Genomic DNA, 17128 nt, shown 5'->3' with positions numbered 1-17128 from the left:
CATGCGTACCAAGTTTCGTATACCCGGGAGGTGGAAGGGAGTGTGGAGGGGAATGGATGGGAGTGGAGATGAGTGGATGAGTAGGGGCGTAGAATGAAAGGATGGATGAAGGATGGGAGGAAACAGCTGGGAGAGGATGAGAGGAAAAAGATGAAAGGACTGGGAGTGGATGGGAGGGAGGAGGGGATATATCTTGCTGGGGGATTAAAGCAAAGATGGAAGACATGAAGGGTGGAGAGATGGAAGGTAGAAGGGAATGATTGGGAATGAGTAAGTGGAAGGGAGCAGGTGAGTGGAGATAGGTGGAACGGTGGAGGGATGAAATATAGACGGGATGACTCCATGGCAGCGGGTGAGTGGAAGAGTGTAACTGAAGGTGGAAGAGAAGGAGGGAAAGGGGTGTGACATGGAGGGGTGGAGAGACTTGGGAGAGGAGGGAAGTGTCATGCGGAATAGCCAAAGGGAGGGAAAATCTGCGGCATGGAGGAAAGACGGTAGGGAAGGAGGGAAGCAGATACATTGTAGGAGACTGGAGGAAAGGAGGAATTAGAGAGAAGGAGAGTTCGTTTTGAAGGGAGGAGGGCAAGAGAAGTAGACAAATATAAATAGATAAATAGATAGAGAAAAAGAAAATCAGATATACAGATAGATACATAAATAAAGACAGATAAATGGATGGATGAATGGGCAAATAGATAAATAGATAGACAGATAGATAGATAGATAGATAGATAGATAGATAGATAGATAGACAGATAGAGATAGGAAGACACAAATGAACACTAAAACACACACACACACACACACACACACACACACACACACACACACACACACACACACATAACCCCCTCTCCCACACACAACCCCTCCACATACACACATATAGTCAGACAAACAGACAGACAGACAGGCAGAGGAACAGGGCCAGACAGAGATGAAGACGAGAGAGAGAGAGAGAGAGAGAGAGAGAGAGAGAGAGAGAGAGAGAGAGAGAGAGAGAGAGAGAGAGAGAGAGAGAGAGAGAGAGAGAGAGAGAGAGAGAGAGAGAGAGAGAGAGAGAGAGAGAGAGAGAGAGAGAGAGAGAGAGAGAGAGAGAGAGAGAGAGAGAGAGAGAGAGAGAGAGAGAGAGAGAGACAGGCTGCGGTGTGGAGGAGAGAAGAGAGAGAGAAGCAAATTATTATTCCTAGCCTGTCGGAGGAGCGTGTCTCGGGGGGAATGTTGGGAGGTTCTGCAGCAGACTCAACTGTCTTCAAATCTGTCGGTCGAGGAAGGGAAAGACAAGAAGAAAAAATGATGTGTGTGTGTGTGTGTGTGTGTGTGTGTGTGTGTGTGTGTGAGAGAGAGAGAGAGAGAGAGAGAGAGAGAGAGAGAGAGAGAGAGAGAGAGAGAGAGAGAGAGAGAGAGAGAGAGAGAGAGAGAGAGAGAGAGAGAGAGAGAGAGAGAGAGAGAGAGAGAGAGAGAGAGAGAGAGAGAGACACACACACACACACACACACACACACACACACACACACACACACACACACACACACACATACATACCTATATCTTGCACTGGTTTCACCCATTAATACTACTAAAAAAATATGAAAGAAAGTCCACGAAGCAAGAGGAGGAGGAGGAGGCGGTGGAGGCGGATGAAGAGAGAGGACGGGGGAGAAGGAAGAGGGAAAATGAGGCTCCTTCACTCCATATATTTGTGTCAGGCTTCCTTCATTTAGGCTTGAGAGTTTATTCCGATTAACTTCATGGGAACGGAATGTCACGTTAATATTTTCCTTTTGTTTAACTTTCGTCGAGCTTAAAGTCTGTCTGTCTCTACAAACATATAAAGAAGACCATCACGTGTTCTTAATCCTCTTCTTTATTCTTTGTTGAGCCTAAAGTCTGTCTCTACAAACGTGTGCAAAAAGAAGTCATGTGTTTTTTCTAAGTGTTTGTTTAGCCTTTGTGGAACCTAAAGTCTGTCTCCGCAAACGTGAAAAACAGGGCGTCACGTGTTATTTTTTTCAAACTTTGCTTAGCCTTCGTTGAACCTAAAGTCTGTCTCAAAGAACGTAAAAATAAAACGGAGCATCATGTGTTTTTTCCAACCGTTTGTTTAGTCTTTTTTTTGAGCCTAAAGTATATCTCTGTAAGCGTGAAAAATCCTCCTTCTCAGTGGGATGCCGCGCCTGTCTCCTGTCTCTCTCGGGGCTCTGGGCGACACGCGGCGATGTTAAGGACGCGAGGCTTCCGAAATAATCCCCGCCACGATCATTTGTTCTCATTTAGCGCCCCACTGTAATGGCTAATTGGTACCTCGGGCAGGTTAAGTGGCCGGGACCTCTGCTATACCTGTCTCTCCCCTCCCTGCTCCTGGTCTTCCTCCTGTCTCTTACATTTTATTTTTCTCTTTCCGTCTTTCATTCTTGGCCGACGGCTGCAGTTGACATAAGGATGAAATATCGGTGAGAGCTAAAATTATGAAGTCATTAAATCTCCCCACCATCGATCTTTTTCACGACAGCAGCGAGGTGAATTAATAATGACCTTTACAATGACTTCTTCTGGGATATAAGTCAAGTCACTCCTGGTAAAAGTCTACGGTAACTCAGCACTAGGTTTCAACTACTACAGTCTTCGTCTCTACAAGCTTGTAAGTTAGATTAATAATGACCCTTACAGTGTTTAAAATGGGTTAGGTTGTCGATCCGGGTAACAGTCTACGGTAACTTAGCGCTCTGTTTCAATTACTATTCTTCATCTACAAGCTTATTACAGGAAAATTTAAAGACCTTTACAATGTTTACTTCTGGGAAATGAGGCAGGTGCTCGCGTTTGGTAAGTCTACAGTTGCTCAGCCCTCTGTTTCAATTACTACACTTTTCATCTACTAGCTTATTCTTCAACTATTGGGTTCATCAATTCGCTCCTTGAAGTCTCTGCGATGGATCAATTCTAACTAAATTTTATTTCAATCATTACCCTTACGACCCATTTCCAAGCCTCATGATAGCACTAAAAGATAAGCAGCTCCTTCGTCTTGTCTTCAGCGTTTTCTTAATGACGAAGTGGTGACCAAGTGTACAGGACTTCAGTTACCTGCTGCTAAGCTTCCATAACCGGGTTTCGGCTCCTCTTCCTCTCTCTTCTCCGGTTGGTCATGATTAACATGATCGTCGTCGTTAGTAAGTCTCTATCATGTATTCGCGGGCAGGCTTATTCACAGAGGAAAAAAGCCAAACTAAATTGCATATCTAAGTGAAGGCATCTGCAGTTTCATGCAATTTTAAACGATACGCGAACGCTGATTTTACATTCTCTCTATGCATCCGAAATTTTATCTCTTCATCAGTCAATCAATCAGTCTGGTTATCTGCGTATTAATTAGCTTATCTATTTGTGTATCTATCTATCTAACTATCTATCTGTCTATCTGCCTGTCTATCTATCTATCTATCTATCTGTCCATCTATCTATGTGTCTATCTATAAAGGAAGCGTCAGACACGAGGGGCTGGGGAGTGGGAGAGGGTTGTGGCGACGGGGAGGGGAAGTGTCGGACACAAAGGGCGTAGCCGAGTCGAAAGTGGGAAGGTGATGGGGTCTGGTAAGAGACAGCGTTGTCTCAAATGCATTTAATTTTGAGTACGATGTGGGTCCACCGATGACAACACCTCCAGGGAAGCAGCAGGGCTCATTGATGGAGACTTGATGAGGAAATTAGTTGATGAAATATCTAGACAGAGGATGGTGAGTGTGGACGCAGAGTGACGGGCGGGGGAAGGCTCACAGAGACAGGTACGGGATGCATCTTTGTCGGCGATGAGATATTAAAAAGACACATTTATTCAAGAGGAGAATATTAAGACACCTCCCCACCCGAAATTGACCTCTCTCTCTTTTTTCTTTTGTCCGGAGCAGCGTCTGAGCGTTTTATTCCCCTTGCGCTGCCTCCTTTGCTGTAAAAAATCAATAGAAAATAATGATAATAATAATGCTATGAAAATTAAGCAGAGTAAAGTAAGCGTTGCAGTAAATGTCAGCGGAGGAGAACAAGACGGGGCGGTACAGGGTGAAAAAAGTGAACAGAAACAAGTATGTATCTTTGTCGGACACTTCATCTTTCCTACGACTAAAGTTTTCAAGAGAACATCAACACCTAAAAAAATATATGTTAGACAATTCTTTGGTGGCAATTTTTGTTTTACGTTGTGGGAGCAGCATGTTGCGAGCTTTTTTCTTGTTAAGCTTTATTAATACCCTTCATCACAGGAGAACAATAACCCAGTGAAGAAATGCGGGTATATTATTACCGGTGATGGTAACTAAATACGTTAATTTATAAAGAGAGAGAGAGAGAGAGAGAGAGAGAGAGAGAGAGAGAGAGAGAGAGAGAGAGAGAGAGAGAGAGAGAGAGAGAGAGAGAGAGAGAGAGAGAGAGAGAGAGAGAGAGAGAGAGAGAGAGAGAGAGAGAGAGAGAGAGAGAGAGAGAGAGAGAGAGAGAGAGAGAGAGAGAGAGAGAGAGAGAGAGAGAGAGAGAGAGAGAGAGAGAGATTGTGGCGAGGCAAATGAAGTTATGATGGCAGACTCACGACAACAGCAGAGCAAGGCACCAGCAAGTTTTATGTGAGACGTTCCTTTTTGTCCCCAAATTGTCAACTCTTAAGGGAAAGGAAGCTGTGGAGTGGTAGGTGAGGTGGCTGGGAGGTAAGATCATGAGGACAGAGGAAGGAGCACCGGGAGGCTTCACGTCAGATCGACCCTCGCTAAATTCTTAAGGGAAAGGAAGCTGTGGAGAGGTAGATGAGGAGGTGGTGAGGCAAGATCATGAGGACAGAGGAGGAGAACCAGGAGGCCTCACGTCAGACTGACCCTCACTACGCCTCACTAACGCCACGCAGCTGACAATGGAAACGATGCGACTGACACCAATTTCCTTAAGCTCTGTTGAGGTCTTACACTTCCCTTGTAATGTGTCTTGACGCCCACCAGTGAATTACAGCCGGGTAGTCTCCACCACCGCTTCCTGACCTGACCTGCCTGCTTCCAAACGCCATCAGGTCATTCGTCACTTTTAGGATCCACAGCGGCATTACGAGCTGCTCTGGGTGCGTGGCTCGCCCTTGAAGCAATTCCAGTGAACTGACCTTCTCGAAAATATCGTGCAGAAGGGAAAGGTAAAGAGATGAAGAGTGGGGGCGAGGGGGCCGTGCGTGATGGGTCAGGGAGGCGCGCGGTGCAGGGTGGAGCTGCCATCACGGCCACACCACCGTCATTATGCCACACACAAAACCTCAAGGATTCATTCGTCTCCAACGCAACGTACATGCGCTATCTTATGCCTGTCTATTCATCTACCCACCTATTTGGTGTAGAATGGCCAAAGCTTCTCAGTTCCTATCAGACACTTCAGATGCTTCAATCTCTCTCTCTCTCTCTATATATATATATATATATATATATATATATATATATATATATATATATATATATATATATATATATATATATATATATATATATATATATATATATATATATATATATATATATATATATATATATATATATATATATATATATATATATATATATATATATATATATATATATATATATATATATTCGGTGCCATTTTGGGGGTGCGGTGGTCTAGTGGATAAGACCTTCAAGCCATGTGAGTCGCCAGGGATAGGAGCTTCGAACCCCAATGCCTCATGTCACCCCAAGAAGGGCATCTTGTCTTAAACCCCAAGATCTCAAAAGAAAAACCTCATATGAACATGAGCAAAAAATGTAAAGAGGAAAAAGACATACTCCTGCTCCTCCTCAACCGAAACATTTACCAAATAGGTTGATAACATGGGGGCCGAGAAAAGACACTGCCCCCCCTCACCCTCATAGCTGCTCGGTGGAGGTGATTGACGACGGAGTTCTGGCCCGGCCTACGCCGCGCCGCTGACACCGTTCGGTGCGAGACTCCAGCTTCACGTTGCTCTGGAAATTGGCAATCTTCACTGGGCAAATAAGATTTTCTGAGGGTTTAAAGATTGCGCGGTTTGCTGCTGGCTGGAGGGCGCACACAGAGGGGTGTGGAAGGTCGCGTGACTCATCTGTCACATCTATTTTTTTTAAGTAAAAGGTCGCAGGCGTATCGTAAGATCTATGTCGTCTTTTTTTTTACAGTAAAGGACGCAGGTCAAGGGCAAGACTAAATAGTAATAAAAAAAGTCCGGAACACATTCCTATAGGAAAAAGATTGCCTACATAAAATTCCAAAAGAAAGATAAAATTTTGTTAGAAGTTTTGATACTACCCGTTTGAAGGAGCTGAAGTTACAAGAAATAAATACAGACGAAGGGAGAATGTTCCAGAGCCTACCGATGAAAGGGATGAAAGAAAAGTTAGACTAGTTCACCCTTGCTTTAGGAGACTAGAACGTCTTTATATCGTAAGAAGTCCAATGGGTCCAAGAAGATGCAAATCGTGTTGACTTTCACTTGAATCAGTTTAATCATTTTTTTTATTTGGAATTCAATTTTGTTTATATATTGGTCTGAACTTACTTGACGCTGGTGTTTCTCTTATGCTTATTTGGAATTTCATTTACCTATTTAATGAATTTGGCTAAAACTCGTAACCGCACACTACAATGCACATCACCTGTCTAAACTCGTTTTAATATGAGGTTTGAGAATGCAGATTATGGCAAATTCCTAGTCCGTGATAAGAGTGACTGTTATTTGGGCGGCCCTTGGTTACGTTTGGTTTTACTTATTATTTTGTGAATATGTTTTTTACTGCAAATGGCTATACTTATCTCTGTACAGTTCAGTCATGCGTGGATGGCGGCAACCTGTCAACACCTCCTGTAGGTCACATGGCTTCCGATCATCTCGTGTCAGTAAGAATGCAGTAAGACGTACTCAAACAGGGTGTTCAAAGTCAGTAACCACAGTACAGTGTGGAAGGTGTACGCAGATCTTGTATTTAAAGTTAATCTTAGAAAAAAAACGCCTTAAAGCAGCCTGAAAAAACCCATAATTTTCCTTAATCTTGGTCAGACATGCAGGTCGTATGATGCACATATATTACGTCCAAGTCCTATTAGGTAAAACAACAAGCTTTCATGAACAGCAATGACTCCATGAGATTTCATTAAGGAGACGCGAGGCGCCGTACTTCAGGCGGGCCAAAGACATGATTACACGCCGCCGGAACACTTACCTCGGCTAAACGCCGCCGCCCTCCACCTGTCAACACACTCGCCGGGAAAGTAATGTCATGAAACTTTGAATAAACCAAAATATTTCCATCAATTCTTCTCAGCTCTGCTATTTACGACAGGTATCACGGGAAAATTGCTGTAAATGAAAGGGCGGCAGCACGCAGACAGGCGGTGCCCCGTCACGAGACGGAACACATAATTTGTGCTGAACCTGAAAGTGTGACACAGACTTGGGATAACGAAATAACAAAGTTTCTGGACGAAAGGCCACGGCCGCTTCGTCGGGCCTCGGCGGATAAAATTATTACTGTCCTACAAACCCGAGACTCGTCGAGGCTCCCGCGGTGGCTGCTGCCTGGGGCGAGGGACGGAGGGATATCTATCTATATCTATATCTTCTATATCTACATGTATCCATCTGTCTCTTTCTCTCTCTATATATTTATATCTATATGTATTCATCTATCTTTTTCTCTCTATATTTATCTATATCTGCATCTATCTATTTATTTATATGTATCAATCTATCTCTTTCTCTTTAATATATCTATATCTGTATCTATCTATATGTATCTAGTTATTTCTTTCTCTATATCTATATCTGTCTCTATCTATCTATCTATACATATATTCATACATACATACATACATACATACATAAACTGTCCCCTCTTGTGTGGGGCACGCACATTATATGCTTTGGGGTTCTAGCTACAAAATACTATGATGAGTGGATGACATTAAAGCCCTATCAACATCAGGTACAAAAACATAACTGTCGTGAGAACATTCTCTGATGGTTTCACTAATAGCATCGTGAAAACGTTTCCTCACACGGTAATCGTCTGAGGGCGGGTGACGCCACTAGACAACCCTCGCCCTGCACAGCACAGCGGAGGCGAGGGACACCTGACACGACCGTTGCAGGGTAGGTACTTGTCTGTTAATGGTGGTGCGTCACGGACTAACGTACGCGGCTCTGGTTTCGGTCCTTCCTGATGTCAGGTGCCGCCGAGGGCCGCCGGTGTCCTTGCAGCGTCAGAGCAATTAGCGCCCCCGTCTGTGCGGTCAGTGGGGTCAATTAGTCGCGGGTTTATAGATCCCTTCAGTTGGCCGCTGAGTTGCGAGGCATCTAATTACAGGGCGCTGCGCAAACCCAATCGGCAATAACCTTAATAGCCCTCCGCAAGCTGTATTTTCACGACATTAAGCGTGACATACGAGGAGGGGAGGGGCGTGGGGAGGGCGTGTCCGTGTGCTGCTCCGCGCCCTTCCTTCCTCGCCCTCACTCCTGACACGCTGTCACCGTATTTCACGGGTTCAAAGAAGGCGGCGGGACACCTTTCCCAGGATGGCATTATCTATTTTTTTCATCAATGTCTCACTGTAAAAATTAGGTGTCCTCGCAAACGCCTTGTGATGTCTCTTCGTCACGAGGACCTGGTGACGTGGGACTTGAACTTATAGTTAGCTAGGAAAATATGTATTAGAAAAAACGTTAAAAACTACTGAACTGATTTTGTTGTGTGTGTGTGTGTGTGTGCGTGTGTGTGTGTGTGAGAGAGAGAGAGAGAGAGAGAGAGAGAGAGAGAGAGAGAGAGAGAGAGAGAGAGAGAGAGAGAGAGAGAGAGAGAGAGAGAGAGAGAGAGAGAGAGAGAGAGAGAGAGAGAGAGAGAGAGAGAGAGAGAGAGAGAGAGAGAGAGAGAGAGAGAGAGAGAGAGAGAGAGAGAGAGAGAGAGAGAGAGAGAGAGAGAGAGAGAGAGAGAGAGAGAGAGAGAGAGAGAGAGAGAGAGAGAGAGAGAGAGAGAGAGAGAGAGAGAGAGAGAGAGAGAGAGGCGACACAGGGACAAAGGGAGCGCGCCAGCAGACACTAGACGCTAGGCATTTGTCCCTGCCCGGTGATCCAATAAGAAGGTGTCGCGGCGCGGGATTCCAGAGTGTGTCAGGTAATCCCCGGCGGCAGGTGTGTGGAGGGGCGGCAGGGGAAGGGGCAGGGTGGCAGACGAGCAGGGACCAGCGTTAGGATGTTAGGGATTACGGGTCTGGCAGGGTGTTAGAAGTTGGCGATTAGGATGGAAAGGTGTTAGGTTATAAGGGAGGGTAGAAGAGACCAGTGCCAGGTGTTAGGAGTCGCCGGTGAAGGTGAGTAGTAGGGCAAGACGCAGCGGGGAGTGTCGAGGAGCAGTGGATGGAACGCGCGGCCCGACGTGTCCTCTTTCTCACCTCGGTAAATCAAAATTGACTATGTGTCACATCAAACAGGAATCAGAAAAAGGGACGCATTTGTCACTGCCGGCGGGCGTGCATGCAATCCCCGCCATCACGGCCTGACTTGTTTACTCGCGGGTTCGGGAAGCGACGCGCCGGTGTTTTGCGGACGTGTGCTCCATACGTCACCTGTCACGCTGTCAGAAAGCATGAAGTATACACAAATGAATAAGCGTCCTGTGAAACATTACATATTGGGCACTATTGACGGTACGAAAGACTGACAAAGAAGAAAACGTACTTATGGAAAAATGCCCGCAACATGCTGCCCCAATACAATAATAGACAGAGAAGGTTGTCGGAAGAGCGTTGGAAGCGTAAATAACGGGCACTTTCTACGGTACGGGGGACTAGCAAAGAACAAAACGTACCTATGGAGAAACTGCCCCCGACACGCTGCTCCAATAAAACAAGAGACAGAGAAAGATGCCAAAAGACGGTTTCCCATTTTACTTCCCGAAGAGTCTTGGTACTTCCCTTTAGAAAGCATTTGAGTCGTGTAAAGAAGGTAATACCGAGTTCCAGAGTTCACAAATACATGATGTGAAAAGAATTTATATACCGGTTAAGTAAGCCAGTTTTTTTTTTACGTTAAAGGAAGCAGCGCAACGGCAAAAACAAATGAGAAAAAAGTTCGCTAATCACCGCTCCTATAATTATAAGGTATAGACGAATGGTCAAAAGAGAGATCAATTTCGGGTTGAAAGGTTTTCTATTAAAAACTAAAAGAATGAACAGTAGAGCTTTATGTCAATGAGTAATGTAAAAAAAAAAAACAGTGGGAAATACACACAATATGCTGCTGACTTGCAAGGGAATTAACCTCATCTCCTTGGCATGAAATATGACTTGATTTCATGCGCCGGGGAAAATTTTCCGGAACTATCTTGCGTCTCGTGAGGAGGAACGAGGCCAGAGTCAGCTCAGGGTTTATTTTCCTTGGAGTAAAGCTCGACAAGGCGGGGCGGAATGCCTTGTGTGACAGTAATAAATACATGTAGGTCACAAGGTGAACATGCAGGTAGGAAGGCTTGTGCACGCGCATACACACACACACACACACACACACACACACACACACACACACACACACACACACACACACACACACTTAAGAATTGAGACAACAACCTTATAGTCGGAGTTTTTAGTTCTGAGGTTCCGATTCCCTTTAGTACGGATTGAATTGTATACGGTGACCTGTAAAGGGGTTTCTGGTAAGGAAGCGACATATAAATGTGATCCTTACGCAAGAAAAGGTCAGGGTTCTGTAGCAATGTGGCCAAGTATAATCTGAGTGTATGAATTAGACCAAAAAAAATAGTACCCCTCTCTCGTTTCCGTAAGTCTGGCTACCAGTTTCATGGGATGGTCAGACTGAGAGGAACGGAGGTGAAAACTGACGAATGATACATGTTTAAGAGTTGTCGTGTGGTGTTCAACTCTTCTTTTGCAAACTCCTCACATTCTTGTGTATCCGGCTGGAAGGAGGGGAGGAAGAGATGGGAGAGTAGATGTAGCCTGGTAATTGTGATGGCGGTGATAGAAGAGGGGAAGGAGGGGAGGAGGAGGAGGAGGAGGAGGAGGAGGAGGAGAGGAGGGAAGGAGAATCGAGGGACGGACCCCGCCAGCACCCTTCCTCTTTGGAAATGTAAATTGCCTATTGAAAATCAATAAAACTTTCATCACAGTCTCGATCCGTCAAAAAAAAAGGCAAGCAAAAATGGTCGGTGGATATGAAGCTCGGGGGAGCCCGGTCAACACTCGTTAAAAAAAGTGACAACCTATAAACAATTTAGAAAGTATTTAATTACAAAAAATGTCGGCCATTCTGATAACATTTTCCAAGGGGCGACACGACAACAAATTAATTTAATGTCGCCGACGCCTTGGCTGTGAGCAAGGAAAAGTTGAGGTTATTACTTGTAGCAGGATGGGAGAGGGGGGGGGGCACGGCCGGGGGGGATTCGGGGAAGGGGGAGGAAGAGTGTTGCTGGGGGAGAGATGATGAAGGTAGCATGAGGGGAGTGGGGGGGCAGGTCTGGGGAGTGCTCTGGGGAGGGGGAGGAAGAGTGTTGCTGGGGGAGAGGTGATGAAACTAGCATGAGGGGAGTGGGGGGCAGGTCTGGGGAGTGCTCTGGGGAGGGGGAGGAAGAGTGTTGCTGGGGGAGAGATGATGAAGGTAGCATGAGGGGAGTGGGGGGGCAGGTCTGGGGAGTGCTCTGGGGAGGGGGAGGAAGAGTGTTGCTGGGGGAGAGGGGATGAAGGTATGTCTGCGTCTCTCTTGAAGCGAGTACCGCGACAGATCGGGAGCGAATCTTGATCCTTCTCGGCAACCTCCTCTATTTCTTTTACAGGAGTTACCTTTAAGATGGTATCGCTTTGTTTAGCTTTTAGTCCTGTACCATGAAATATAATGTGAAGGCCTACAACACTACCAGAACCCCAATGCTGAATGTGACGCCACTCATTCCATCAGCAGACATGGCTATGGTGGGGTATGAAGCTGGGTCACACCAACCCTGAAGACATGAGCTCAGTTTCTCACGTCTACTGGAACACTGTTGTTACAGCATCCTTTATGAATAAACTTATACTCGTAAGTTCTTAGTTACAGTTTGATACATTTCTTCCAGTATCATATAATATTCATCTCTCTTTATTTTGTGCAGTACCGCTTGTCTAGTGCTGGCAGGTGGTTGGCAATACTGTCTGAGTAACCCAGGCGAGTAACCCTCACCTGGTACAGCCTTCCGTGGTCTCGCCTGCTGTGTTCCGGGTCTGTGTCACAGATCCGATGAAGCTCGGGTGATAAATGAATAAAATATTCATGGCGGGGTGCGGAGCAGCGGCGCGGACGGCAGGTGGGCAAGACACCTCACAACTGCACTGTTTTATTTCCTGTCAGCCGTGGCCTCAGCGGTCCTCTGCGGGCGACGAATAACACAGAAAATGGAAAAGAAGATGAAAGGAAAAAGAAATTGAAATGAGGTCACCAACTGACTGTCTTTCTGGACGTTATTAACGAGTTGCCTGGCGGGTTTATTTGTTTATTTATTTATTCAATTATAAGTCTATTTATTATCTTCGTGTGTAAACATAATGACAAACCAGCAACACCGCCGTCACCATCACCGCCGCCACCACCACCGCCGCTGTCTCCGCCGCCGCCGCTCCGGGCCGCTTCTCCTTGGAAACTTGCACGAAACTGCTTTAAATTATTCAAGATTTGTTTGATAATGACCAAAGTTATTACGAATGTCTCGATAATTGCCAAGTCGGCGTGGAATGGGCTGAAAAATTACACTGGATTAACGCAATTTCGTTTCGCGGATTGGGACAATGAATGACGGTTTTTATGCGGCGAGTTGAAGCGAGTTGCCGCGTTGGGTTTGCTTTTGACGGAAGTTGCTCACGCGCGCGGAGTTTGGCGCTTCTTGTCGGGCACAGTCGGCGGCTCAGGGGTCGCTGGGGACGAGGACACGACGCTGGGACACGAAACATCGCGCGCATCTGTCCCTGTTAGATGAAGACTGACTGAAGATTGAAAAAGAAAGATAAATATACTCAAATACTTTTCACCTTTTCCTTCCCACAAGCATAGCCAAATAACAAAAAAGGGTGGAAGTAGTAGTAGTAGTAACAGTAGTACAACGATAACAGGAGAAGGTAGAGGAGGAGAAATAGGAGGAATAGTAGTTGTAGTAGTAGTAGGAGGAGGAGAAATAGGAGTAGGAGTATGAATATGAGTAGGAGCCGAAGTAGGAGTGAAGAGAGTGGGAGTTCATGGACGAGAAGGATGAGGAAGACCTGCGTAACCAAGTGAGGTGGTGGTTGGCTCCCTTGACTGCAGGAGGCGCCAGGCATTCCAAACGAGCTGCGCGCAATCTTATTTTTCCGTCTCTTCAAGGTTGGAATGAGGGAAGCTTTCTTTGCCTTAACTGCGTGTGTGTGTGTGCCTTCATCGACCCGTCTAAGCCCGCAAGGGAAAATAAGGACGTTGAATGATGATAATAATGATGATGAAGGAGAAGAGGAAGAATAACAGGAAGAAGAAGAAGAAGAAGAAGAAGAAGAAGATGATGAAAGGAAAAGAAGAAGAAGAAAAAGAAGAGGATGAAAGGAAAAGAAGAAGAAGAAAAAGAAGATGATGAAAGGAAGAGAAGAAGAAGAAGAAGAAGAAGAGAGAGAGAGAGAGAGAGAGAGAGAGAGAGAGAGAGAGAGAGAGAGAGAGAGAGAGAGAGAGAGAGAGAGTGTGTGTGTGTGTGTGTTGGTGTAAACAAAGACTTTAGACACATCAATGCCGCTTAATGCCTTGATGGAATGCATACACACAATGCTCTCTCTCTCTCTCTCTCTCTCTCCTGGATTTCTTTCTTTCTTTCCTACTTATTCTTTATCCTTTTTTGTGGCCATTCCCTTTTTCCATTCTTTCTTTCTCAGTCTCTTACTTTCACTGGCTATAAAAAAACTATTAAACACACACACACACACACACACACACACACACACACACACACACACACACACACACACACACACACACCTTCACACAAACACAAACAAAGAGAAACAAAAACATGCCAGAGGTCACGTAATAATTGAGGGCTAACTCTTGCATTAACCACAACGTGAATTCTTACCTCGCCCCTTCCTCCTCCTTCTCCTCCTCCTCCCGCCCCCTACCGCGATGACAACCCCTACCTCAACCCCCTTCTCCCCCCACTCCCCCTCCAACCCACTCCAATCCCTACTGTGCTGACAACCCCTACCTCGTGTAAGTCAGTAATTATCATGTAAATCTTGACAAGCACCCACGCGGACGCCAAGACAACGTGGGAGGGAGGGGGGTGCGGAGACGAGAGGAAGGGACATGGAGGGTGAGGGAGGCTTGGGAGAGGAGAGTGAGGGAGAAAAGGTGGGGATAAGGTAGGACTAGGGAGAGTAATAGAGGGGATGGAAGAGAGTAGGGGAGAGGGTAAGGGAGGAAGGGAGAGGGTAGGGAGAAGGTCAAATAAGGTAAGGGAGAGGAGGGAAAGGATGAGGAAAGGTAAGAGAGTATGGAAGAGGATAAGGGAGAGTAAGAAAGATGATAGGATGAAGTTAGGAGGAGGAGGGGAGGGTACAAGAGGGTATGGAAGAGGATAAGGAAGAGGAGAGGGTAGGAAAATAGTAAAATAAGTTAAAAAAAGCGAAGGAAAGGAGAAAGTGGAATAAGGAGGGTGATGGAAACAAAATGAGTCGCTTTAATAATGCTGTCTGTAGTTGTTTTAATGTTTCCGTAAGAACTGTCAATTCAATCCGTTTATTTGGCCCCGATATTTGCGCGGTAGCCGCCAAGTGGACACTCGGGCGGCGGGGAGGCGGCAGGAAGGTGGGGCCGCTGCTGGAGCCTGTGGCCGTTAATAAAGGTCAGCGTCGCCCCCGGCCGGGACGAACCGCAAACACTAGGACCCCACATCGATGCGTCAAGCTCTTTCAGAGAATCAACTTGACTGTTTCTTTGTCCCGATATTTTTTTTATCATTCATATATCTAGCATTTTAAGGAGAGATTCAATTGCTTTTATATATACTAAGTAAAGTAACACAAACGGATGAGAGTTCAATTCTGGTTACCTATTGTTTTCATATTTTGCCGCAATTGCGCTTGTGATAAACGGAGAGACACATATGTAAATATAATTGATGTATTCATGCGGAGGCCTTTCTGGGGCTGTCATTACCGATACTCTTTTGAGCTAATCCCAAAGCGGCGGCCTGGGAGAGTTGTCTCAGATTATCAACCACCATCGCCGGAGCCACACTGCTGCTGAACAAACAACAAAACTCAATATTACGAATGTCTTGATGATTCCCTGAAAAACTCGTATCAGGTCAGGTCACCTCAGGCCAATGAGTGATATTTTCTCTCCTTTTTTTTCAGCCAGTCCGCATCGCAATATTAGACTTCTTCCCCCACAGGCCGCTGCTCCCGCTCACTCACATGTTGCCGACGCTTCCACAAACTGTTGCACTGTTTGCCCTAACCTGGAGAGCCGCAGCCACCACGTCCCAGGCAAGCCCACAACAATAATAATGTTCGCTGTGTTCACTGCGGCATTAACTCGGAGAGGAGCGCCGGGACATTGCCGCCCCGAATACTTCCTCCGCCGTGTCGCCGCCTGGCCGCGGGGACTCCTTACACTTTTCACTTACATGAAACGGATTTGTGTTCGGGCCAAACGTTTGCTGATTTTTTGTTTTGAAGTAAAAGGAGGGAATCATATTTCTAAAGTGTGTCGGCGAGTGCCTGGGATGCTTGCACCGCCCCGATTTATATGAAGTGATTTCGGGAAAGAAATTGGGAGAAAAGACTCTGGAAGGTTGTGGAATTAAGTCCGAATGATAAACACTTCTTCGTTGCTTATTTTTTGAGGAATTGAAGCCAACCTCTCCAATACTGAGGCGGTCGATGAAAAGTAAAATCACCGCCAATGTGAAATTGTGCAACTTTTCCATTAGCCACGTTGGACCAAAAGCGTGACGGGTTTTGCCAAAACGGCCATGCACAGGGAACACAACTAGACCGTCCTCCTCGGAGGGACGGACGGAACACCTGTATGCGCGGGTGTTGAAGCGACCTGTGCATCTCGACAAGCCGTGTTGGGTCGCGGGTGAGACAGCTGATAAAAGGAAGACAAGAGAAGGCAGTCAGGATGAATATGACTTGACTGCCCGTCTCAAATACGATGAAAGTAACGAGTGCGACTGTCGAAAGGCGATCAGGAAACAGAGCAACGTTACTTACCCGCGTCGATCTTCCCCAAGCAGAGGCATTCAACACATCACGTGTACAGTCCACGAGCAACATACCTGCAGTAGAGAGAAAAAAATAATGAGTCAAGCAACAGTGTTTGCAAAGCGAGTCGGTCAGTTTACAGGTAAATTTTGATTTACATGAAGGTTATGTTCCTGAAATTGGTACGCAATGTTAATTATGTGTAATTTAAAACATATTTTTCCAGCAGGGATGTCATGGGAATGGGAAGTCATGAAATGGAATGGAACATGGGACGCCAAGCTGTTTGGTTCCCTTAGTGTAACAGAGCGTTTAAAGTAAGAGAGAGATTTGCCTCTTTTGAGTGTGCTTATTAAACAGAAAAAATGTAATTTAGACTCGTGTAAAATAACAGGCAGCTGTCCGTACTCCCTGAGGCGGCACATTGGTGAAGGCAGCGCGCGAGTGGCCATCCATCACCGCTTAGTGTATGCCCCGTGACACTACAACGCGGCACAAACCAGGTCACGCCAGACGCTGACTCACTACCAGGTGCTGCCAGGTCCGACACACGAACGTCCAACCTCCGACAACTCAATTATTTATCCAGCGTCGCTCGGGACCCGCCTCCCGCCAACCCCCGGCCGTGCCCCGCCCCCCCAGTGCCGCGGCCCTGGACCACTAATCCACGTCGCTGCATGCAACTCGCCGCGTTAATAATCGCACACAATTTCTTCGCTGGATGGAGGGGCTGCAACACGCCGTAGCAACATACTTTCACTTTCCAAAGTTAACCCTTGCTACTACGACGCCATCACTCCCCCGCTGCCGCCACCTTTACCCTCAGGTTCAGTAACAACTGATCTTATAAAATTTACTTTTAACA

Source organism: Eriocheir sinensis, chromosome 58 (assembly GCF_024679095.1).
Source record: "Eriocheir sinensis breed Jianghai 21 chromosome 58, ASM2467909v1, whole genome shotgun sequence".
NCBI classification, from domain to species: Eukaryota; Metazoa; Arthropoda; class Malacostraca; order Decapoda; family Varunidae; genus Eriocheir; species Eriocheir sinensis.
Note: the sequence above shows the minus strand (reverse complement) of the source record.